The sequence below is a fragment of the Camelus bactrianus genome, chromosome 5, assembly GCF_048773025.1.
Source record: "Camelus bactrianus isolate YW-2024 breed Bactrian camel chromosome 5, ASM4877302v1, whole genome shotgun sequence".
Lineage (NCBI taxonomy): Eukaryota > Metazoa > Chordata > Mammalia > Artiodactyla > Camelidae > Camelus > Camelus bactrianus.
The window spans coordinates 27,330,880-27,358,070 of NC_133543.1; positions in this window are offsets into that span (position 1 = coordinate 27,330,880).

Here is a 27,191-nt window from a genome sequence, read left to right on the forward strand (position 1 = left end):
TCTGCTTCCATGCACGTCTCTGGCAGTAGATGGGACCCTCTACAACTCTAGCTTACATGGGAGGGACCTCTCTTCCACGTGGTCACTGTCAGTGGACTCCAGGAACACTCTTTCCTCCCCTTGTGCCTGTAGTCCTAGGGATGGTAGCATCTTCAAGCTGTTGTTACATTCTGGGATCTTACTATTCCTTGGCTTTTTTTCTCTTAATCTCATCTCCACCCTACCAGGAATCCTTTTCTTAGTATCTGTAAATTTTAAGCATAGAGGGGTGAATTCTGTTTCCTTTTGTGATCCTGAGTTATAACAACAGAAACTGATTTTGGCCAAATGGCTGAAAAATAAACTAGAAAGAGCAAAGGAGAGAAAAAAGGCTCTGCTGAATATGGAATTGCCCTCATGGAGAAAAAGTTAGGAATAATAATGGATGCAAAAAAGAAGAAAAAGGAAGGAGAAGCAGGAAGAAAGAAAAATCTTCAAGAGATTCTAATAGATATGAAAGATAGATAAAAAGGATCTAACAAAGATAGTGGGTCATAAGGAACTGCACAAAGTAGAAAAAATATATATATTTGAAAATATAAAACAAGAAAAGTTTCCCAGAAATGAAGAAAATCAATGCTGTAGACTGAAGGAACATACTATATTTGAAGTAAACGTGATGCAAAGCAGGCAACACCAATTTATATTCTAGGTATGCTGTTCTTTGTATGCTATTTGTGCTATTATCAAGGATAAAGGAAAACTATGCAAGCATAAGACAGAAAAAGCCAATCAATATCACAAGGGAAGAAATCACACTAGCCTCAGACTCCTTTACAACGGAGCTTGGTTCCACAAGGTTCTCAGGGAAAAAGAATCATTGTTATAGAACATTATATATTTCCATATGCTAAAAAAGAACTTTTAAGAAAACCAGGACGGTGGATAGAGTGAGATGAGAGAAGACACATGATATGTGCCAGTGTCCTCATCATACATAGCAGGTAATCACTCTATTAAAATTGAGACCTTGAAAAAAAGTGACTCCAATTTCCTAAAGTTTCTTCTGTTTCAAGATTTCTTCCGGAAGCACAGAAGAGTCTTTTAAGAAGTATCATTTATGTAGAAGACAGAAAAATGTATTTGAAGTTCACAATTTCATCAAGATTTTGGGGTTTTTTTGCTTTGAGGTGTTTTCTTCTTTTTTCTCCTTTTTCAGTTTTTTTTTTTTTTTTCTTTTATGGTCAGACAGAAGTTTCCTTGTTTGAAAAACATTTATAAAATAATTATATTTAAAAGTATTTTTTCTTCTTGTCTATATTTTTTAAAGAAATATGACTGGATAAAATTCATCTAATATCAACAAAGTTTCTTTCTATATGATGACATTTAACTGATTTTAAATCTTTGTACTTTCCTGCCGTATTCAGGTTATTTATTATAAATATATCTAATATTTATAAGAAAACATAGAATAATTTATTGTATTAAAAATAAGACTGGAAGCAAAGCCAAAATGTTAACAACAAAAATGTTAATTTTGTGTGGAGGGAAACAAATCATTTAAGCCTTCTTTTGTTTTTTAATAAAAGTTTGTTTCATGTCTTTGCAAAACAAGATACTAGACTCCGTTTAAGGAGACTTAGAAAGGTTCAGTAATTTGAGACAGCATATTGTAAGATAGAGTTTTCAAGCTTTAGAGTGAGCCTGAGTTAAGTATCAGTAATCTAGAATTGCATAACAAGTCACTACAAAACTAAATGACATACAATGACAACCATTTTATACTCTTACGACTCTGAAGGTCAGGCAGGTAGACAACGCACAGTAAGAATGACTTGTTTCTGCTACCTGGTGTCTGGGGCCTCCTCTGAGGTGGCTTCAATGTCTAGGGGGTGGCTGAAATGGCTCAACTGAGTCTACGTGTCTGGGGTCTTGGTTCTGACCCTCCTCTGGGCACCTGCATTCTCCTCCACATGGCTGGCCGGGGGAGTCTCAGGGCCCCAGAAGGAAGCACTGCGGAGAAGACAAGCCCCCAGAGGGCAAGTGCTTATTCAGCCCTTGCTTATGTCGTGCTCATTAATACCCGACTGGCCAAAGCAATTCACGGGGTCAAGTCCATACTCCACTTGGAAGTGTATACAGAGGGAATTTGAATCTCAGCTCTACCATTTGTGACCTTGACAAGTCATTTAATTTCTTTGCATCTCCATTTCCTCCTCTGTCAAATGAAGATAACACCTGGTTCACATTATTTGGAGGGTTAAATGAGACAATAAAAATGTAGCTAACAGAAGACCTAAGAAATAATAGGTGGTTGATAGATACTAATTCCCACTTATTATGCAGGTGCAAAAGGTGTTTGTTGTTAAAAAGAAAATTGGTTGCTCACCTCATAAAAGTGACTTTTGAATAAGCCTCATCTTTGTACAGATTAGCCTGTGTTTGAAATCTGCTTTTCAGTATTTTTATTTATTTTCTGTCCCCTGTGCAAATTATGTAATTTCTTCCACGTGGTGATTTCATTATTTTCTATTTCCTTTGTTTGTCATCTTTTATTTTTTCCATGCTTCTAATTTAACAGACTATTTCCCTTTGAACTACTGAAGGGCACCTCATTTTTCTTCTAGCTTTATTGAGGTATAATTGATATACAGACATATTTCATGTTATTGTGCTTCACTTTTCTTTTGATTCACAAATATTGTGGGGTTTTTTTGTTTTGTTTTGTCTTTTACAAATTGAAGGTTTGTGAGAATCCTGGGTTGAGCAAGCTTATTGGCATAATTATTCCAACAGCATTTGCTCACTGTCTTTCTCGGTGTCACATTATAGTAATTCTTGCAATGCTTCACACCTTTTTATTATCATTATATTTGTTATGGTGATCTTGGATAAATGATGTTTGATGTTGCGATTGTAATTATTTTGGACACCACAAACTTCACCCATATAAGATGATGAACTTGATAGATGTTGTGTATTCTGACGGCTCTAAAGACCTGCCATTCCTCCATCTTTCTCTCTACCCTCAGACCTCACTATTCCCTGAGACAAAATATTGAAATTAGGCCAATTAATAACCCTATAGTGCTCTCTAAGTGTTCAAGTAAAAGGAAGAGTCTCACATTTCTCTCTTTAAATCAAAAGCTAGAAATGATCAAACTTAGTGAGGAAGGCATGTCGAAAGCCAAGATAGGCTGAAAGCTAGCCCTCTTGTGCCAAACAATTAGCCAAGCTGTGAATGCAAAGGAAAAGTTCTTGAAGGAAATTAAAAGGGGTGCTCCAGTGAACACATGAATGATAAGAAAGTGAAACTGCCTTATTGCTGATATGGAGAAAAATAGAGTGGTCTGGATAGAAGATCAAACCAACCACAACATTCCCTTAAGCCAAAGCCTAATCCAGAGCAAAGTTCTAACTCTCTTCAATTCTGTGAAGGTTGAGAGAAGTGAGGAATCTGCAGAAGAAAAGTTTGAAGCCAGCAGAGGTTGGTTCATGAAGTTTAAGGAAAGAAACTGTCATAACATCAAAGGGCAAGGTGAGGCAGTCAGTGCTGATGTAGAAGCTGCAGCAAGTTATCTAGAAGATCAAGCTCAGATAGTTAATGGAGGTGGCTATGCTAAAGAACAGATTTTCAGTGTAGATGAAACAGCTTTCTATTGGAAGATGTCATCTAGGACTTCCACAGCTAGAGAGAAGAAGCCAGTGTCTGGCTTCAAAGCTTCAAAGGACAGGCTGACTCTCTGGTTAAGGGCTAATGCTCATTTATCATTCTGAAAATCCTAGGAGCCTTAAGAATTATGCTAAATCTACTCTGCCTGCACTCTATAAATGAAACACCAAAGCCTGGATGACAGCACATCTGTTGACAACTTGGCTTATTGAATGTGTTTTAAGCCCACTGTTGAGACCTACTGCTCAGAAAAAAAGATTCCCTTAAAAATATTACTGCTTATTAAGACAGTGCACCTGGTCACCAAGAGCTTTGATGGAAATGGACAATGAGAGTCATGCTGTTTGCATCCCTGCTAACACAGCATCCATTCTGAAGCCCATAGACCAAGGAATAATTTGACTTCCAAGTCTTATTACTTAAGATATACATTTTGTAAGGCTGTAGCTGCTATAGACAGTGATTCCTCTGATGGATCTGGGCAAAGTCAAATGAAAACCTTCTGGAAAAGGTTTCTGAAAATCTTGAAAAACCTTCAGTGGAAAAACTTTCACATTCTAGTTGCCATGAAGAACTCTCATGATTCATGGGAAGAGGTCAAAATATCAACATTCACAAGAGTTTGGAAGAAGTTCCAGCCCTCATGGATGACTCTGAAGGGTTAAAGACTTTGGTGGAGGAAGTCACTGCAGATGTAATGGAAATAGCAAAAGAACTAGAATTAGAAGTGGAGCCTGAAGATGTGACTGAATTGTTCGAATCTCATGATAAAACTTGAGCAGATGGGGAGTTCCTTCTAATGGATGAGCAAAGAAAGTGGTTTCTTGAGATGGAATCTACTCCTGGTGAAGATGCTGTGAAGATTGTTGAAATGACAACAAAGGATTTAGGATATTACGTAAACTTAGTTGACTCCAATTTGAAAGACTTTCTACCACAGGTAAAATGCTATCAAACAGCATTGCATGCTACAGAGAAATTGTTCAGGAAAGGAAGAGTCAGTCAAAACAGCAAACTTCATTGTTGTCTTATTTTAGGAAATTGCCACATCCACTCCATCCATTGGCAACCACCACTCTGATCAGTTAGCAGCCATCAACATCAAGGCAAGACCCTGCATGAGCAAAAAGATTATGACTCGCTGAAGGCTCAGATTAGCATTTTTAGTAATAGCATTTTTAATTAAGGTATGTGCATTGCTTTTTTAGGTAACGCTATTGCACACTTAATAGACTACACTATGGTGTCATCATAACTTTTACATGCACTGAGAAACAAAAAATTGGCGTGACTCACTTTATTGCAATATTCACGATATGGTGGTGGCCTGGAACCAAACCCACAGTAATTCCTCCGAGATACGCCTGTATAATGTGGTGTAAGTTTAAGGTGCACAGTGTGACAGTTTGATACATGTATATACAAAATGATTACCACTGTAAGATTAGCTAACACGTTCTTCACTCCGCATGATTGCCATTTTGTTGTGGTGGTGGTGGTTGTGGTGGTGAGAATATTAAGGCTCTGCTCTCATAACAGCTTTCAAGTATACAGTACAATATGGCTAATTATAGTCACCATGCTATACATTAGATCTCCAGAATTTTATTCATCTTACAACGGAAAGTTTGTACCCTTTGGTCAACATCTCCCAATTTCCCCTAGCCCTCAGCCTCTGGCTATCACCATTTCACTCTGTTTTTATGAGTTTGGTGTTTTTAGACTCCACATGTAAGTGAGGTCATACGGTATCTGTCTTTCTCTGTCTGACTTATCCGACTTAGCATTATGGGAGGGCAGCTTATTTGATCTTCCTACAACCTTGTGATGTAGACAAATTGTCATCTTCACTCCAATATTGGGAAATTTACAACCATGAAAGGTGAAATAAATATCAAAGACCACCCACCCAATGACAGAGGCAAGACTAAGCCCAAAATCTCAGTCCTTCCAGCCTCAGATCTTTAGACACAACATCGTTTTCCAGATTCTCTTGAGCCTTTTGAGGAGTCTATGTTGATGTGCAGAAATGTTGTTATTGCTATGCTTGTACAGTCTTTTTCATATTCCCTTGAAGGAAATTAATGGTAGTTAATAGAACTTAACTAGTTAAGCTCTTTCTCTAGATATTAAGCACAAACTCATTAAGAGATTTGTATGTGTATAGCATTCTGTACCCACTTGAAAAGAATGTCTCTCTTTTCATTGGACTAAAACAGGGCTTGCAAATTCACTAATGAACTGGAGTGAGTGCTTAAGGGAGACCCCTTTGAGTACACCTGTTTTCTGCTTCGAGTCCAGCAATGTCCCTTAATTTGGAAAGATCAAGTTCTCATAAAGGTGTAGATGGACCCTTGGTTGGTGTCTCACATACCAACACACACAAACACACACATGCATGGAGAGAAGTAAAAATTTCATGTCTATATTCAGGTACGAAGAGTTGAATTCTGTATAATCTTTTAGAAAAATAACACTAATTGAGGAGGAGCACAAGTTCTTGTGCATCAATCAGGGATCTTCAGTTGCAGCAAGCAACGTCCAGCTCTGGACATCTTGAATAATTTTAAAAAAAGAACTGATTAGAAGTCCGTGGTGTGTATCACAGACCAAAGGAACAAGTGCAGAAGTGTGCTCGGCAAAGAGCTCCAAGGACAAAGGAAGAAAGAACCAGGTATCAGAAACCACTCAGGGGGTTTACCCCCTCTAGGGATGGCTCTACTTTTTCTTTCTTTCACTCCTTTCAAGAGTCAAATAGTGGGAAGGAACATCTGATTGGCCCATGGACTCACCCTTTAACCAGCTGAGGGTGAGGCATGTTGGTTGACAGTTAACAAGACTGCAAACAGTGAGTAAGAAGTAATTCCCAAAAGGAAACCATGGTGCTATCATCAGAAGGAAAGAAAGAATGCTAGAGTGTTGAAAATAAAATGAAACTGAAATAAAATACCAAGTGTCTTATTTAGATTTCCTGTATTCTATAGGGGACACATTTGCCTCAGGTAAAGGCAACGAATTAAGCTGATTTAAGATCATCCCATTTAATCATTACAGAGTCTTATTCTAGGAAGTCCTCAGTCCCTGCAGTTGGATGTAGTTTTATATTATTTTCTTAGTATGTTCCTTATAGTTACCTGTTTTATTGTTATTAAACCTGTCACTTAAAAACATAAGCTGCACAATATAGTTCACTGTAAACTACGCTTTCTTTCATCACGTAATTACATTAGAAAACACTAAACCTTCTGCTCCAATGAGATAATACAATCCCTAGGTGCTCAAAGACACATGGCAAACAATGCCTAAAAGGGAAATGCTATCTTACAGTAAAATATGCCTGCCTCGGAGGGCTTTGTGTTACCACTGCTAATGTGCTTTTGGAATTCTGACAGAGATGGACCTAGAGGAATGCCATTGACTGACAAATCATTACATATGGAACAGCCCAAGGAGGGGAAAAAATGACACTAAGAATTCAAAACCAGACAGTGAGTGCATTTCAAGATGAATTGTGAAGGGCATATTACATGCAAATTAAAACCTCCTTTTCTGAAAACTGCCATAACTGTTTTCCTTGATTGTAATGAGGCATTTGGTAGAATTAAGTATTTGATATCTATAAATCATTTAAAAGATGGAATAAAGAGCTGGGTTATTGATGTGTGACGTGTTACCCCTGAATTTACTCAGGGAATGAGGTATGGGGGTGATTCTGTGAGTTCTCTGGCACACAGGACACGGTTTTTCATTCAGGTAGATAAGGATTCTGTGTGAACTCTGAGTTTTAGAACTTAGAAAAATTAGAATCAGAGAAAGCGAGTGAGCTCAGAAATCAGTCCGTACAGATCCCTTATGGAACAGTTTCTCTTGTTATTCATGTGGTTTATATGTTTTATTCAAAGTTAGTAGCAATCCCAGTCGAATCAACTCTGATTCACTCTTGTATTACCCAAAGTAAGAAGAAAACTTTTACCAGAGTTATCTGGAAAGGGTTTCAAATTGCTGTGCCCCATGAGGAAGTTCCTGGGTTAGACAGTAGGGAGAAATCACGATGAAAATATGGGTCAGTCCTCTGTCTTTTGTGTACATCAAAAACACTCAAATAATCTGTGAGTTGTTAGGGACCTAAGTTACCTCTTTACACATTTACAGCTTTGTTTAAAAAAAAAAAAAGTATGGTGGCTTTAGACATCAAACAGCAAACTGTGATTTCCCAGAGAAAAAGTCTGCACCATCTCAGACTGATGTTTTCTTTTGTGTTTCAATGACAAAACCCACATTTATTCACATGCAGCCTTCCCTTGATTTAACAAAGCCAGTTATTAGAAAGCCCTTCCTTATATGGATTCACATCCTCTTTTCTATAATATACTCTTTGTTTGACTTAATACAATCCACTTTTAGGACTTCTTTCAAGATCATAATCTGTCCATAAACTTCCCACGAACACTACAAATTTTTCTTCTTGAATCAAAGTCATTGTCTCACAGAATCATTCATCCACTGTCAGAAGTAAGTGTCTCTTCTGATCCTAAATCAGCATCAGAATCACCTGTTGTGCAAATTCACAGGCTCCACTCCAAACTGAATGAATCTGAGCCTCTGAAGATAAGACCAGAGGATCTACATTTTAAATAAGCTCCTTCTGATTCTTACATATACTTAAAGCTGAGATCCAGTGCCTAAGGGATAGGGATCAAAGGCTGAGGTGGATTCAACCACCTTTAAACTTACTCTCAGAAAACCCTCTCCTCCTACAAGAAAAAAAGAGAAGTTATCTGAAAGCTCTTTGGTCCCACAGAGCCCAGGTATACACAGGTGTAGGAATCCAGTACCTAGTATTTACCCAGTCTTCTGGGGCTAATTGTTCAAAAGGTTGTAGTCTGCGTGGAGAATGCAGAAAGATAATGAAGAGCAGGCTAGCATCAGACCCGAGAGGAGGCACCCTGTGAAATGTCACCCTCATCTCCCATGAATATGAACGAGACCCCATCTATCAGAAATTTAAGGCAAGCTTGTTTTATAATAAAATTTGGATCCTTGAGATGCCTTTATATGAAATGGCTTATAAAATGTTGGCTTTGGGGAGGGTGTAGCTCAGTGGTAGAGTGCGTGCTTAGCATACACGAGGTCCTGGGTTCAATCCCCAGTACGTCTATTAAGAAAATAAATAAATTTAATTACCTGCTCCCCCTGCCCTGCCAAAAAATAAAATGTTGGCTTTGGTAGTCCACATTAGCATTAAACCAATTAGATAAACCCTAACGCAATATTCCAGTACATATTTTGGTAGGGACATCAGAAGACTGAGTTCTAGACTAAAATACTGAATGTATCCGAAGGCTTAATCCTTGCAGCTCTCTTCCTTCTATGTCTGCATTCACTCTCTTGGCATTCTCATGGCTTTAAATATCATCAGTACACTGATGACAGCCAAATTATCTAGCTCAGTTCTCTTATCTAGATTCTCAGTTCATATTCAACTGCCCATTTGGCATCACTTCTTGGGTGTCTTAATAGACATCTCAAACAGCAGTGCTGAGGCTGAACTGCTCATCTCCCTCTAAACCTGCTGCTCTTAAAGCCTTTGATATTTTAGTTAAGTGCAACTCGATCTTTCCAATTGCTCAGGCTAAAAACCTTGGAGTCATCTTTAATTTTTTCTTTCTTTTTCACCCCAAATTGAATCCTTCAGTAAATCTTCTTGGCTCCACCTTCAAAAAACCTTCAGAAACAAATCTCTTTTGATCATGTCTGCCACTCCCCCTGGTCTGAGCCACCATCTTCTCTTGCCTGAAGTATTGCAACAACCTCCTAATACTTGGTTTCCCTGGTTTGCCCCCAGCCTCACTCTAATCCATTCTCAACACAAAAACCCAGAGTAATCCATTTAAAACTAAGCCCAAAGATGTCATCTCACTGCTCAGAAGTCTTCAGTGTGTCATCTCACTCACTCAGGGTAAAACCCAAAGCCTCTGCCATGGCCTCCAAGGCTCCACATGGATCCGGTTCCCTAGGACCTGAGACTTCACTTCCACCCCTCGGCACCTGGCTCATCCGGCCCCAGCCAACTGGCCCTGGCCTTCCAAAGATGTCATCATGCCCCTGCCTAGGGCCTTTGCGCAGGCTTTCCCCGCATCCTCTCATGACCTACTCCTTCACCTCCTTTGTTATTGCTCAAAAACGTCACCATGTCAGTCAGTACCTCCCTGACCACCCCATTTAAAATTTGCCCGGTACCCCCAGAATTCCCTACCCTCCTTTCCTTCTGCTATGGTTTGAATGTTTGTGTCCCCTTCCCTCCCCGCCCACTCCCCAAATTCAGATGTTGACATTTTAATGCCCAACGTGATGATATTAGGAAATGAAGCCTTTGGGAGGTGCTGAGGTCATGAGGGTGGATGGAATTAGTGCTGGGACAGAAGAGATCCCACAGAGCTCTCCTAGCCTGTAGGGACTTGATGAGAAGGTGCTATGAACCAGGAAGACGGCTTTCACCAGAATGTCACCATGCTGTTGCTTCGAACTTGGACTTCCAGCCTCTAGGACTGTAAGAAATAAATGTCTGTTATTTTTAAGCTACCCAAGCTGTGGTATCTGGTTATAACAGCCCAAACAAAGACACCTGCTTTATTTTTTTTTTAATGTGTAGTCACATTCAATATACTCTATAATTTCTTTATTTTTATTTATGATTTGCCTTCCTCCACTAGAATATAAACTCTATTGAAGCAGTGATTCAGTGATTTTGGTCTCTCTCTCTCTCTTTTTTAATTTTTGTCCACTGCTGTCTTTCCAGGACCCAGAATAGTTCCTGGAACAAAATAGGTTTTCAAATAAATGTTTTCTGAGTGAATCAGTTAATGAATAAAGAAGCCTGCCCAGCTCCGTGGCCCTGATAGAACAGGTCACTTAAGTTCACCTCCTCTGTCCTCATTTGTAAGATGTGATTCATGATCCCTATTCAGATCCCCTCCATGCTCTAAAATTAAAGTCACGATCATAGATCCATAGGTGCAGCAGGAAGCCCAGTGAAGCTCTGGGACAGAGACTCACTGTTTGAACGTGGTTGTAAAACCTAGCGGGAGGGGCTGTGAGGGAGGCACCCAGTGGTCCCCATGATAAAGACTGGGTTTCAGCACAACTTGATGTCAAGATGAATCTGACGTTGCGCTTTTCCGTCTCAAAGAGTCATAAAGAAAATGTCTGAAGACTTTGTCCCTACATCGTTTAGCTTCTTTTAGCAACCCATGCAGTGTTCCCTGCCTCCACCCAGCATGGTTTTGTAAATGCTATCCACCCTACAGAGTTTCAAGGGATGAAATATCTAATTAAATTGAGATTTCTGGTGGAAACAGCTTTCAAAGAGTAATGATGTGATTAGACAATATTTAACAAAAAAAGTCTCAGACTAGAAGTCAGTGGAACTTAATCATGAATCTAGTACTGTCACTATCTGTGTGACTTCAGTGAAGACACTTAACCTTTCTGCCTCAGTTTCCTTATTTGTCAAAGAGGGATTTGCCATTCCCCACAGGGTAATTGTGGAAAATGCAGAGAATAATCGATGTGGAAGTCCTTTTAAAGTTTATAAATTACCCTACACTTACGTCGTTAAGGAACTGTTTCATCCTTTTAAAGCACTAACAATGTGGTAGGTGCTAAAAATGACAGAGACTTAAATGCGATCTTTGCTCAAAAAACTATGAGATGCAGTCCTATCAGCTCAAAATCTACCTAACAGGATATGACATGCACACTGGGAGATACTCCAGGGAAGAGGCTGTTGACAGAGTGGAAAAGTCAGGCATATGCAATTACAGTGCTGAATCCAATCATCGTCATGAGTTCAGGATAGATATTTATGGATCACCATAGGGACCGGGAGGAACCTGACATGCTGGGTAGGTGTAGGAGATGATCTTCTTGGGGAAGAAGTTATCAAAGACAAAGTCACGTCCAGCTCAAGAACTGGACGCTTCCCAAGCTGCGCAGCGCCTCTCTTTAACAGGCCCCAGCGTTTGCTGCATTGTGGCTGCCGTGGGACCACAGCAGATACTCTGAGCGCCACACGCGGTAGCAGCACAGCTGTAATTAGAACAGACTGCAGTCAGGACCCTTTTCTCTGGCTCCAGAGATACTGATAAAATCCATGGTTTCTCTTTCCAGGGCCCAATTCAGAAATCAGTGTTAATCAAACAAAGCACACATTCCTTCTGGCACTGAATTTGACTCTGCAGAGTCTGTATGGAGATCCTGGCAAGCAAGAGACTCATTTTTCTAAGCCATGGATGGTCCCTGGAAGCAAATCTAGGCCTAGTACAGTGTTCCAAGGAGAAAAGTGAGAAATTTTTAGAGATGGGCAGAAAGGAAGATGTAAGAATAACCATAACAAGATCCTTAGAGGGGAGAGCTGTGTTGGATTAAACTTTGTATGCCCTATAACAGCTATACGGGGGGGAGGGTATAGCTCAGTGGTAGAGCACATGCTTAGCAGGCACGAGGTCAACCCCCTCATACCGCTATAGAATGCCTAAGTAAGCGCCGATAAAAAAACTAACTACACATGTTAATTAATTAAAGGATGAAAGCCTGGTCAGGTAGGTTAAATATCTGTGGTTGTATTCATTTGGTTGCAGAATCAAAACTTTCAGCCTTCAGAATCAACAAGACTGACTCATTACAAACAACTGCTATTTCTGAATGCCATCCAGGTGGCACAGCCACCAATGAACCACCAAGCAAAAGAAGCAGCAAATGTGTGCTCTATGCTATGCCCAGTCAGATGTGGCCAAGGTCACACAGACAGGTTCTACAAAGGAAGCATTATTGCCATTGTCATTGAAACACAAATCTACTTTTGGGAGAAAAATGCCTTATAAATACACCAATTGAAAAACAAAGTTAATTTTAGCCTATATAAGCAAAAGGAGATTCTTCTTTTTTTTTAATTTAATTTTTTCCCCAGCTTTATTGAGATATAGTTGACAAATAACATTGTGTCAATTCAAAGTGTACAATGTGATGATTTGATATACATATACATTGTCAAAATATTACCACTTTAAGGTTAGACACATCCTTCACATCACAGAGTTACCATTTTGTGTGTGTGTGGTAAGAACATTTGAGATATATTCTTTCAGCAAATGTCAAGTATACAATACAGCATTGTTAACTGCAGTCACCATGCTGTACGTTAGAGCCTCAGAACTCATTCATCATATAATTCATGCCCGCCTCTACTTTTCTCTGCCAAACTTTTCAACCTTTAAAGCTCTCAAAACATTCCTGTTTCATAACTTCGTTTCTGGTTCCTTCGATGACATTAGCTGTTTTCAGCCCTTGTACACAGTCACATGACATAGTCAGCTATTGCACTCTCCAGGCCCTGCAAAGACGCTGGTGACTGGAAAGTTAGCTTCCGACATGCCATATAAGTTTTCCAACAGATATCCAGCAATAATGCATAATTGTATCATATATTATGTTTATTATCATACTATATTACATTACATCATAATCATATGCCTATACCTTTGCCGGATGTAGTGTAATCTTTCAGTGACTCATACAGCACTTTAAGGTCCTAGTGTGTCTCAGTTATACTTGTGCTCTCAGTAAGCGAAATAATTGTGCCAAATTGCTGGTGAATAGAGCATTATGTTGAATAGATTCCTGGTAAGCACAACTACATCTCGACTCCAAACTATCTGGAATGTAGATAGCTCTTAGTAACCCTAGGCATTTTCTACCTCCTTACTTACCAAGATTAATTCTACTTAGTTAATTTTACTTTCCCAGATCAAACGAAATCAGGTGTGTTCTATTTAATGTATTTAAAAATATTTGCTTATGATTATATTTGTTTCTGCTCCAATTTTTTTTTCCTTTTTATGTTTTTATTTCAGAGTCTCTCTGGGCTCAAAAATTATATTTTTCATGGCAATTTTTTCCCCTGGATGTTTATTTTAAGGCTGTGTACAATGAGTCCTTCAAAAAGGTGGCTCGCTGACTCGTGGCTACATCTTACACAGCAAAAATAACCAAAGTACTATTCAGCAAATACCCAAAATGTTTTTGGAAATAATAGAGAATTTATGGTTTTTCCAGCATGTTCTGCAGAGCTCTGGGCTTCTACAGATGTGCTTTGCTGGCCACCGTGATATGAGCAAAAAACCAAACTCAGCTTCTCTCTGTGCATCTCAGTATTCTTCAACCTGAGCAATTCTTTCCTTATCTGTTTTATATATTGGGACTCCACACAAGGTTGCTTGTAAAGTAGATTTCATAGCATAAAAATAGTTTGACAGTAATATTGCCCCAACTACTGATTGACTGTGAGTGTTTCATTTTGGTTGATCCAGTTGCTTGTTGACAAAGCTCCTACTGGGAAGTAGCAATGATGCTGACAAGTCCTTTCTTTGGTGTAGAAATATTTTTAAATCCTTACTAAGGGTTCACTGCTAAATAAAGCCCAGGTACTCCCAGTGTTTACTGTCCAAAGTAGCATTACACCAACACTCAATTGCACTTCCACTCGACAACTCTAAAATCTAAGCAAGAATATGTGTCGTTGCTTTGAATATTTGGATTAAAAATGATTGGAGAAGCACGTTCATATGCAGTTTGACTCTTCTCCGCGTTGGAGTAATTACCCCACATTGCAGCTGGACTCAAGGGATTTTGAATGTAGTAATGAACTGCTGCAAACCTTCCAAGAAATATAGAACCATATGTCTCAGGGACTTGGTTGGAGGCTGAAGCTATAGATAAGGATGTGGAAAGGGAATGTTAGTACTTCTAAAGCCAACTGGTTATGAATTGAAATTCATTGCTAATGTAAATGAAGCTGGAATGCATTTTTCCCATGCTGTTTAGGGTGGAATTTGTCATAGTAGTAGGAACCTGGATGCTAAACTTTATAATTTACTTTCTAATGATTAAAGAACAGAATGTCCATATGCTTAGAATTTTCATAGTAGAAGTTCAAATTTATATATGGCTTATATTATCTGGATGGCTACAATAAGAAACTCTCAGAAGCTTAGGCAAGATCAGAAAAAGGCCAAAATATGAAACTGAAAGTAATGAGAATTAAAACACAGTAGATAAAAATAGTCATCTGTAGAAGTTCCATATTCCAGAGATCCAAATCCAGGCAAGAAATAAAATGTAGATAAGAAAAGCAGTAACTTAATCAATTATATCCATTTATTTTTTTCTAGAAAGGGTGGGATGTGCTTATGGAAGCACAGTATTTCAAACTGAGGCTAGAGAAAGAGGAGCCAAAAAAAAAAAAAAAAAAAAAGATTCAAAACACTCCCAGGAAGAGATACTTTGTCACCTGAGATAAACTCTCATTGAATAAGGATGGCTCAGCAAGCTTTTCTTAGAGGCTTTAGACAACTTTTAGAATCTCAAGAAAGAATAGAGAGAATAGGAATCTATCATCAATTGACTTTAAGCAAAAGGGATTATTCCAGCTATACTCGTGGGACCTGATTCAGTCAGTTGAAAGGCTCTAAGATCGCTCCTGAGGTTTTCTGGAAGCAGATGAGAATTCCTCCTGTGGACTTCAGCTCCAGCCTGTGTCTGCACCTGCAGGCCTGCCTTTTCTGACAGTCTACCCTATGGATTTTGGGCTTGCTTTAACCAGCTCCCACAATCACTTACGCCAGTTTCCTGAAATAAATCCCTTAGTGTATCTTTCCCCTTGGTTCTGTTTTTTTCTGATTGAACTGTGACTGAAATACTCCCACACAACCTTTCTAAGGCAACTAGCAAAGAACATACCTCATCAAAAAGAAAGACTCAATGAAGAAAGAGGAAAACAAGGATCACGCAAACAGGGGATTCAACTTAAAACAGAGATAAAGGGAATCCTAGGATGGATGGTGACTAATCATTCTCAGGATAACAGCTGTGGACCATGTTGGATGGGATGTCTGACATCCATAAGGAAAACAGAAAGGCATATAGTAACCTCACTCCCCCACCCCAGTCTACAGTTTTGCTTTCCATGGTTTCAGTCACCCATGGTCAACTGTGTTCTAAAAATATTAAATGGAAAATTCCAGAAATAAAGTTTTAAATTGCACACCTTTCTGAGTAGTGTGATGAAATCTCATACCATCCCTTCCCAGACTGGAATCATCCCTTTGCCCAGCACATCCTGCCTGTTAGTCACTCAGTAGCTCTCTGTTATCAGAGTAACTGTCACAGTATCACAGTGTTTGTGTTCAAGTCACCTTCATTTTACTCAATAACAGCCCCAAAGTGCAAGAGTGGCAATTCGGATGTGCCAAAAGAGAAGCACTACAGTGCTTCCTTTAAGTGAAAAAGTAAAAGTTCTCAACAAGGAAAGGAAAAAAGAAATGTATGCTGAAGTTGCTAAGATCTATGGTAAGAACAAATCTTCTATCCATGAAATTGTGAAGGAAAAAGAAATTTGTACTAGTTTTGCTGTTGCACCTCAAACTCCAAAAGCTATAGCTAGTGTGTGATATGTTCTTCATTAAGATAGAAAAGGCATTAAATCTGTACCATAAGATATTCTGAGAGAGAGAGAAGGATCACATTCACATGCCTTTTATTAGAGTATATGGTTAAAACTGTTTTACTTTATTTACTATGTTATTGTTGTTAATTTCATCGTGCCTAATTTACAATTTTTTTGTATATATATTTTTATTGAAGTATAGTCAGTTTACAGTGTTGTGTCAATTTCTGGTGTACAGCATAATGCTTCAGTCATACATGAACATACATATATTCGTTTTCATACTTTTTCATCATAAGTTACTACAAGATATTGAATATAGTTCCCTGTGCTATACAGTATGAACTGGTTTATTTTATATGTATTAGTTCAATCAGAAAGAAATCTCGAACTCCCAATTTATCCGTTTCCACCCCCCCCCCCCGGTAACCATATGTTATGTTATGTTATGGTAACCATAAGTTTGTTGTCTTTTTTTTGGAGGGGGGGTAGGTTTAATTGTTTATTTACTTACTTATTTTTTAATGGCAGTACTGGGGATTGAACCCAGGACCTCATGCATACTAGGCATATAAGTGTTTCCTATGTCTGTAACTCTGTTTCTGTTTTGTAAATAAGTTCTTTTTTTTTTTTTTTTTAGATTCCACATATGAATGATATTGTATGGTATTTTTCTTTCTCTTCCTAGCTTACTTCACTTAGAATGACAATATTTAGGTCCATCCATGTTGCTGCAAATTACATTATTTTATTATTTTTTATGACTGAGTAGTATAATTTATAAAATTAAATGTTAACATAGTTATGTATGCATAGGAAAAAACACAGTATATAGTTGACCTTTGAACAACATGGGCTTGAACTGGATGGGTACACTTACACATGAATTTTTTTTCAGTAGTAAATAATACAGTACTCCACAATCTGAGGTTGACTGAATCCACAGATTCATAACTTCTGATACAGAGGAAGCATGGATACAGAGGAACCAAAGATACAGAAAAACTTCAGATACAGAGAACCTGTGGATATGGAGGGCGGAGTGTAAGTAATACGCAGATTTTGTACTGTGCAGTAGTCACCAGTTCTGACCCCTGTTGTTCAAGGGTCAACTGTATACAGCGTTCAGTACTATCTGTGGTCCCAGTCATACACTAGGGGTCATGGAATGCATCCTCTTTGGCTAAGAGGGGACGACTATACTCATAAGGTGAAAATTAGTAATATGTATCAGATTAACAGATTAGTAGCTGAGAGAAAAACAAACGCCAGACAGGTTTTAAAACAATATTAACCAGAGTTCTTAGTGACCAAGACAAAAACGTACAAGTTGCCTTGCCTGGTCATTTATTGGTAGAACCACAGGAGTTTGCAGTTCCCTGTGAGCACAGGAAAAAGGGACACCAACAAAACTTCCAATGCCCTAGATGTGCCATAATTATGCTTTTGATTGAGATTATTACCAGTTTTGTTTTCTGTGTTCTGAAGAAGAATCTAATCTCCATTACAAACGATGAGGTTGGAGGAAAAAAAAAAAATCTCAGCCATGAATGCTTCTCTATGATTTGGTGTGGAGAAAGTGAAGGTTTCTGAATAGGGTTGAAAAAATAATCTGGGAAAGATGCCAGGAAGGAAAAGATTTCTAGGAGGCAAAGGAAAACTAAAACCTGTGTTGATAGAAAAATGCTTTTAGTAGAAAGGAAGGAACTCAGTACTACAAAAAGTTGTGCTGAGGGGAATCAAACTCCAGTGCCACAGTAACAACTTTGATATCTCTCAGCTGCCAGAGACTATAAAATAAAATCACATAATTTAGATATCAGCATCATGTTTTATTTTTGCTAAATTGGGTTGAAGGCTAAATTGAGAGCAACTTTAGGTATAAATTGGATTATTAGGAGAAGGAATGCCTTCTGAAATTCTGAGGAGTCCAGTAACTATCAAGTAATGGCATTAGGAGCTGTGATGTCTGTTAGGCTCAGGTAGGTACATGAAGTGTCATTCATATATGTCATAAATCCAGAAGTGGACAGACAGGTTATAAATAATAAGTACAGTACTCTAGGGTCAATTGAGTAGTGGCTTCAAGGGCTTCAAAGGGCTTTAAGAGTATTTTCTTCTACATCAGCAAATGAGGTCTCTAGGGAAAGCTGGAGATATAATGCCTTAATCTTTAATGAGTTTATCTTAAACTAATGAAAACAACTGCATTCATATAGGGATAAACACCCTAGTATCTTCAACTAGCCAGACAGACATGGGGCATGCTGGTACCTCAGCAACATGTATAATTGAGAAAGGAGGAGAAGCTGAGACTGGGAAGAACAGGGCATGAGAATACCAACCAGTCTTGAGGAGCTAGCTTCTGGAATAGCCAGGAAGTCAAGTGCCCAAAAGTCAAAGGACATGACAGCCTCAGGGCTGAGTAACTGAGGGTCCCCATCAGTCGGGTGGGGAACAATCTCAGGAATCCATCTGATGTTGGTTAGAACTCTCTTCACAGCAAGCCTCTCGGCAGGAGCTAGAATCCACAGGAAAGAGGCTCGGTGCAAGCCAAAGAGGGAGCTGGAGTCCCGTGATCTCCAGCTCAGGGTGTATCTCCAAGTCCAGCAAGGAAAGCAGAGAGAATTCACGATCTGAATAAATATGGTGGGTAACTGAGGGGAAAAAAAAATCCTACAATAAAATGTTCATGGGCTCCAATCTAAGAGTTTCCTACAGCCATGCCAATGACCAACCAGGAAGAATAGTTCTAGGTTCTATCTATAGGTAGTGCTAACAAAACTGCTTTAACCTCTTGACCTGGTCAGGATCTGCTAGGGATCAGCTTCGTCCAACACAAGAAGGACATTATTGTCTCCAGCTGGGAAGAGCTGGCGACAACAAAAGTAGAGAAAAAATGGGATCATTAAGGACAAAAGGTACATATCTATAGTTACATAAAATGAAATGACACTTGAGTCTCATTTCAAAGCTATTATACCTGCTAAGAGTCCAAGGAACTCTTGTCAGCGACGAATCCACTTTTAATGAATCGGGTTATACGTTCTTTGCTGTGTGTTTCTAAGGGCTCTGCTCTGAGCAGGCCAATGAAAAGAAACTTCTGCACATTTACTCAGGCAGATACTCGTTCAGAGTGATAACAGGAATTGTTGTTTTGATCTCAGTAATAGTTTATGAAGCCGACTGGAGAGTCATGGAAAGAATGATTAAAGCAAGGACAAAAAATAATCTACACTTTCTTTTTCCCATAGAGCCTGAAAAATCTTTTTTTACCCACCTTTCATTATCCTTTGGAATAACTTGTAGGGGAATAAAAGCAGATGTCTGGAGAAGTCATCAAGGAAAGCCACAAATCAAAAAGAGATTTCAAACAGATATGTTTTTAATGAACTGGCTGAAGAAGGGTTGGGGTTTTTTTTTTTTTTCCCCTGTTCCATCCCAACTGATCCCCAAGTGTTAGTGGCTGTGTGTTCTATCAACCAGTACTTTTCCAAATCTAAATGTGCTGTCATTTTACTTCTCTTTGGTAAGAGAAGACTTAAGAAAGTAGAAGAAAGTATGCTTTAGAGTGCCAAAACAGCGTTCTTCAGAATTCAGCCCTTTTAATCCACAGGTAAAACCACCTGGACCTGAAAAACTTGAAATAATTCCTTGCTCGACCTTTATAATGTGTTATACTCCAAAGGGAAAAATATGATGGCACTTCTTAAAAGAGCTGTATTGAGTCACAGAACATTCATTCAATGGCTATTCTTTTTTTTTTTTTTTTTTTTCCTTTCTTTCCCAGAGGCATAGTATTTGACATCAGAATTTAAAAGATCTTTAGGTACTTTGGGTACTTTTTCTTTTTAAAAGGACAGGTAATTTTTTTTTTTTTTTATCTAGCTAAGGGTTTTGGATAGACAGACATATTATCTCTGGATAAATAGAATTCCACCCAAAAGAGTAAAGTAATTTCTACAACTTTCAATTCTTAATATGGCCCTAGTTCTAAACCAGCCAATGGTTTTAGTGTTAGAAGAGGTCTGAAGAGACGATCTTGCCTTATTGTAACCACTAAGATGTAATTATGTCCATGTCCTCATTTTCTGCAGTAAGGTTCAATGCTATGCTCGGGTCTCACTGAAACTCAGAGAGCATGAGAATCCAGGACGACTGCCTGTTGTGGAGGGCCTTGATCTACCATTACACCATGCTGTTTCTCTCCTGGAACAGTGGATGATTTACACCAAATTATTATAAACCAGGCCATAGACATTAACTTAGTAATTGAATTCTGTGAAATTTCCAAGCTAGATGACGATGATTCAAGAGTTATCTTCACAATAACAACTTCATAATTAAAACAAAAGAAGGTTTTGTAGAATATTGTGGGCAGTAAAGTACATTTCCTCTTTTTAATAAAGTGGTAAATAATAATAGGAGGCATTACTGGTAATTATTTTGATTCTCATACCAATGCATGTAATTATAGAATTTCTATATATCATAGTGAATATAGTGTGGTCTAAGATTCTAGAGTCAAGAACTGCAGAGAAAGAACCAAATAAAAAAAACTGCTACATAGAAAGATGTGCTAGCACATGCTGGTGCAATATGGCAAGAGGTGTGCTGTGATTCCATGTGTCCTTTGGTGGATGGATCTAGAAGGAGTGAATAAAGAAGGACGTGGGAAACCTAGGAGGGGATGTTTCAAATGGGAATGATGAGCTTTGCACTATTCTACCCTTGTTCCAGAGAATGCCATCCCTCTCCACCAAGCATAGCTCACTCAAAACCCTGGTTTTCCAAGGGAGCAGACTTCCATGCAACGTGCACCAAGAAGAGGGACTATCTATGGATAGTCTCAAGAAGCTTGGGTGGTGCCTCAAGCCAGCCTTTGAGAAATCCTCATGTCCAGTAGAAAATGGGGATATGGAAAATACAGCTATTAGAAACACATCTTGTTATAGAATGTTATTACAGTAATTAAAGCAGGTATTTCCATGACATGGTTTTAACATGTTTTATGAAAGTGAAGATCTGATTCTTGACATTAACAGTGTGAACTAAGACTTGTACCTGGTGAATTAACACTCCTAACTCCAAATGCATGTGCCCATGTGCATTCTTTTCTTGTTTTAGAATAAAATCTTTTCGTTTTTATATTTCTTGTGAAAATGGAGACATCTTAAAAGCGAGATCCACAAATTTATTTTTCAAGCACTGTGGTTATGATATTTCTTAACAAATTAGTATGAATAAGTAAAAATTCTATATTGAGTTGATGACACTTTTTATTAAATGAATTAAATAATTGATGAAATTATTTTTATTTTTTAACCAATATTTAAAAAATTTTATACTTACAGGTGAGACTGTTTCTGGACAGGATATCCAAATTTACTTGTTTATGTAAGTATTATTTTATTCACTGCTCTGTCCCTAAAAGAATGTAGGGAAGAGATCACTCATATGTGGAATCTAAAAAAAAACCAAAAAACAAAAAAACATAAATACTAAACAGAAACAGACTCATAGACATAGAATACAAACTGTGGTTGCCAAGGGGGCGGGTGGGGGGAGGTACAGACTGGGATTTTAAAATGCAGAATAGATAAACAAGATTATACTGTATAGCACAGGGAACTATATACAAGATCTTGGGGCAGCTCACAGTGAAAAAAAAATGTGACAGTGAATATACATATGTTCATGTATAACTGAAAAATTGTGCTCTACACCAGAATTTGATACAACATTGTAAAATGACTATTACTCAATAAAAAAATGTAAAAAAAATAATAATAAAAAAAGAATGTAGGGAAGATTAAAAACATATAAGCCATAAGAAGCTACCTTCAGATGATTAGGTTAATTCAAGATTGTAATGTAGAGTAAATAGCTGTATTTGTCAGTACAGGCTAGATTGTGCTTTAGTTAAAAAAAAGACAACCCAAAATCTTAGTAGCTTAATAAAAACAAAAATTTGTTTTCCGGTTTACTATTATTAAGTCTGTTGTGAGTCACGGTAGTTCTTCAGGCAGATATCCTTCATCAGGAGACTCAAGAGACTGAGGCTGCCTTCACCACCTTCTTGGGGTTCTTAGAGCTATCATTTTTACTTTTCTTAAAATTATCAAAATTATTTGAGTGAGAGCATTCTTTAAGTGTTATACGATGCTGTCAACTGTAATTTTTATTCTAAGCTATAAGTATCTATCACAGAATATTAGGATAGATTCCCCCCCATCTATCTTCACAATATTCATGCTTGCTACATTGCCATTTAAGTGATAGTAAAGGCACATTTACATGATCATCCTCGGGAGGTCATACTGTCTCCACCCCACCTCTCTGCCACAAAAATGAAATTTGTTTACATTATCATGCCTCCTTTTTTATTCCCCTTTAAAACAGTTCAGTCAAAGGACCTGAATAAGCTTTTAAAATTAGTATTAATTTCAGTTTGTTTTCCCCAAACAATCGTGGTTTAAATAATTTAGAAAATGCCTTAAAATATGAAAGACAAGAATCTGAATGTAGAGACAGTATCCTTTTATTATGAGGCATACTTTTGGGTAAAATATTAAGAGTCTTATTAAATTCTAGGCATTATGCTAAGTACTAAAACCAAGATAACACACAGAGGCAGAGAGAGACCTGAGAACTGGGGGTATGGGCATGGGTGCACGTGCCATTTGGACTCTGATAGAGAAGTTAGGTCCTTCTCAGGGATGATATGCATGCTGAAGGCCATGTGAAGGAGAGAACAAACCATGTGAAGTTTGGGGGAAGGACAGTCCTGCCAGAAGGAGTATTAAGCACAAAGCACAAAAGCCATAAGGTTTGAACAAGTCCAGTTTGCTCAAGAGTCTGAAAGAAGGTCATTCTCTGGACAGAGTTATAGAAGATGGGTTGAGAGGAGTAGGTAAGGTGTGACTCACGCAGTCGTAGTGGAGTGGAGTTCAGATGTAAGTGTGCTGAGAAGTAGCCTTTGGGGTATTTTTAGGGAGGGAGGATGATCTCACTCCTGTTTTACAAAGGCTGCTGTGTCTTGTACACAGAGAATAGTATGCAGGAGGGAGGAGTGGAAGCAGCTTGGTAGGAGGTTGGGTCCCTAGTCCAGACAGGAGCTGAAGGAGGCTTGGACCAGCAGTGAAGAAGGAAAGGAATAGACAGAATTCCACAAGGAAATTTCAAAGATGCACAAAGAGTTGGAAAAATATTTGCACCTCATTATCACAAATGGCTGTTTTTCTGCAGATCAATAATAAGACTGGTAACCTAAAAGAAAAATGCACAAGGAATATTAACATGCAGTTTGCACGTTAAAAATAAGGAAATAAAAAATGCTTCTAAATGTATGTTAAGCTGTTGAACCTCACTCCTAATAAGACAAAAGAAAATTAAAATTACACTGAAATACTCATTTAACCAGAAGATTGGCAAAAATCAAAGAGTTTAATAGAACATAGATTTGGGGAGGGTATGAAGAAATAGACACTCTCATACATTTCCGGTATGAATGGAAATTAGTATACTCTGTGTGATGGACAACTTGAGATGTGTATTAAAACTACAACCATATTTGTCCTTTGACCCTGAAATTCTGCTTATTGTAATTTATCCTGCAGATAAACCTTTATTCCCATGGATGCACCTGGCTTAACACTGCACCGTTGGTTGTTTCCCTTTCCCTAACCATTCTCCTCTTCCTTTACTAGTCTTCCTAGCACCTCCAATTAAACCACTTACAATCCATGTTGCTTTCTGGAGGAACCTAAGTAAGAGAATCCTCAACATCCTCTCTGAATGTGCTTTCCACCTTTAGATCCCTAACAGGTGTGCTCTTGGTATCCGGGAGGTTTATGTTGTACAGACCTGCCCCTGCCTTTAGGGACTTTTAGTATCCCTCCTCCCTGGACACTGAACTTTGACAGCACTCCAGTCAGTAGTGACTGTGACAACTAAAACCTTAATCCATGAATTTCTGCATTTCCATGTGACCTTGTCTTTCCTGGAAACATGGCTTCCCGGTAGCCCTCACCAGTAGTACCAGTTCCTTCTCTCATGTGCCTCATACCACTGGGCCTATCTCATTTCTTCCCACCATACTATATATGGCTATCCTTCATTGAAGGGGAGCCCCCTGAAGACTATACCTACTCCTTGAAGATTTTAGCCCCTAGCTCATCATCATTCCATCCAACACTACTCCTACAAGAATTCTTGCTGACTGTAATAGTTACCATGGCCTCAGTTCCTTGACCTTCTCGCTCCCAGTGATCTTCAGAAGAGAACCTCCAGAACTTCCCACTGAGACATCTCTCTACTGCTCTGTATCTGTGCCACATACTGCCTTCCCTTCTGTGACTATGAGCGAACTGCCCTGCCCCTACCTGGACTAACATGTTCTCTAGCATCCCAACCCCATGCTCCCTTGCCTGCTCAAAGGCGTCACTCCAGGAAATCACATCCCTCCACCTGAATCACCAGTTTTCCTATTCCACTGGGTTATCACTTCCAGCATTCAAGCACAGTGCAGCCCCACCCATCTTAAAATGTTAATACACGCACCGGGTTTTGTCCTACTTTACTGGCTGCTTTGTCATCACTGTCCTTGCTGGTTCTTCCTTATCCTCCTGACCTTTAATGGCTGGAGGGCCCCAGGGCTCAGTTCACAGTCTGTTCTCTATCCATGCTTTCTACATTGGTGATCTCATTCATTTTCATGGCTTTAAATACCACGTGCACATGAACAACTCCAGAATTTATTTCTTCAGCCCTCTCCTCTGAATTCCAGACTCATATATGCAAATCCCTACCTGAGATCTCTATCTGGATATCTGATAAATGGTTTTAACTGGAAATGTTGAAAGTCAAACTTTTTATCTCTTCCTACCCAAACATGCCCCTTCAGTGCGATGGGAAATGGCATGACCATCCTTCCAGGTGCTCAGTCCATACTCCTGGTATCATTATTTGATTTTTCTTTTTCTCTCATGCTCCACATATACTTTGTTAGCGTTTTTTGACTCTACATTAAAATTATACACAGAATTCAATCACCACTTATACCTCTGTTGCCAACATTCTAGTCCAATCCATCATTTTTTAAAAATTATTACAGCCTTCTGAGTTTCCTATGTTCAGTTTTGCCCCACACAATTTAATTTCAACACAGAAATCAGAGTGACCTTTAAAGACTTAGTTAGATCATGTTAGTACTTTGATCAAAACCCTGCATTTCATTTGGAATAAAGGTGAACATCCTTACAATGGCCCACAAGACCACATAGAATCTAATCCCCCAGGCACCATGCCATGTTCCCTCTTTGATATCTTTGAATAAACAACTGGAGAGGGGTACAGATTCAACATATATTTGAGGTTAGAACTATTAAGACCTGCCAATGAATTGGTAAGATTTTAGGGAAAGAGAGCAATCAACAATGATAAATAACTCAGTTTTTGGCCTGAGCATCTGGGTAAATAATTGTAAGTTAGCTTTCATAAGAAAGATAAAGAAAAAGTAGAATGGGCCTGATATGTATGTGTAGGATGGGGTTATAATGAATAGACAATAATCCTGTTATGTGCATTTTAGGTTTTAGGTATTTATTAGAGATCTAAGTGAAAATTATGCATATGCAGCTGGTTATACAAATCTGATAAGAGAAAACTAGATGTGATTTCATGGAACAATAGAAAACAAGATGCTTTTCCAAAAAGGACGCAGTGGTAAATTTTTTTTCCTTATTTTTTATTGAAGTGTAGTTGATTTACAATGTTAGTTTCATGTATACAGCAAAGCAATTCAGTTATATATATATATATATACACACACATACATATATATACATTTTTTTCCAGATTCTCTTCCATTACAGCTCATACAAGAAATGGAATATAGTTCTGAAGATGTGTCATATGGTAGGTCCTTGTTGTTTATCTATTTTATATATAGTAATGTGTATCTATTAATCCCAAACTCCTAAATGTGGTAAACTATTTTTAAATTTTTTTAAAAATTTATTCATTTTGGGGGGAGGAGGTAATTAGGTTTGTTTGTTTGTTTGTTTAATGGAGGTACTAGGGATTGAACCCAGGACCTCAGGCATGCTAAGCACAAGCTCCACCACTAAGCTATACCCTCCCCTCTGTGGTAAACTATTTTTGATGTTGCTAAGACTGAGTAAAATTAGGAAAGAGGATGACAGTGAATTAGACAAATGCAGGTCATTGGTGACCTTGGGAAGATTGTGTCAGTGGAGATTTTGGGATGGATGAAGGAGAGAATGAGAGGAATTAAATGGAGGAGAGTTTGTGCAACTGATTTGAGAGTGGGAAAATATGTTGGTTTCCTCCTGATTACATCCATTTTTGAAACATCTTTAGTGTGATGTAATTAACAAACCATAAATTTACCACTTAAAGTGTACAATTTAGTGGTATTTAATATATTCATATGGTTGTGCAGCCACCACCACTGTCTAATTATGATACATTTTCAATACCCCCAAAAGAAACCCCATATTCCTTAGCAGTCCCTTTCCATCTTCTCCACTTCACCCCCCAAACCTTCAACACCTAGCAACCACTCATCTTTCTGTACTCTATGGATTTGCCATATCTGGACATTTTGTGCACATGGAATAATATACTATGTGGTCTTTTGTGTCTAGCTTTCCCTACTGAATACATTTTCAAGACTCATTTATGTTTAGCCTATGTCAGTACTTCAGTCTTCTAATGATTGAGTAATATTCCATTGTATGGATATACCACATTTGTTTATACATTCATCAGTATATGGACATTTGAATTGTTTCCACCTGTGGCTTTTATGAATAATGCCACTATTATAATTCATGTATGAGTTTTTGTATGGACATAAGTTTTCACTTTCCTTGCTATATCTACAAGTGTAATTGCTGGGTCATATAGTAACTATATGTTTGGCAACTTTTGGAACTGCCAGACTGTTTTCCAAAGACCCTGCACCATTTTACATTCCCATCGGCAATGAACAAGAGATGTGTATTTTTC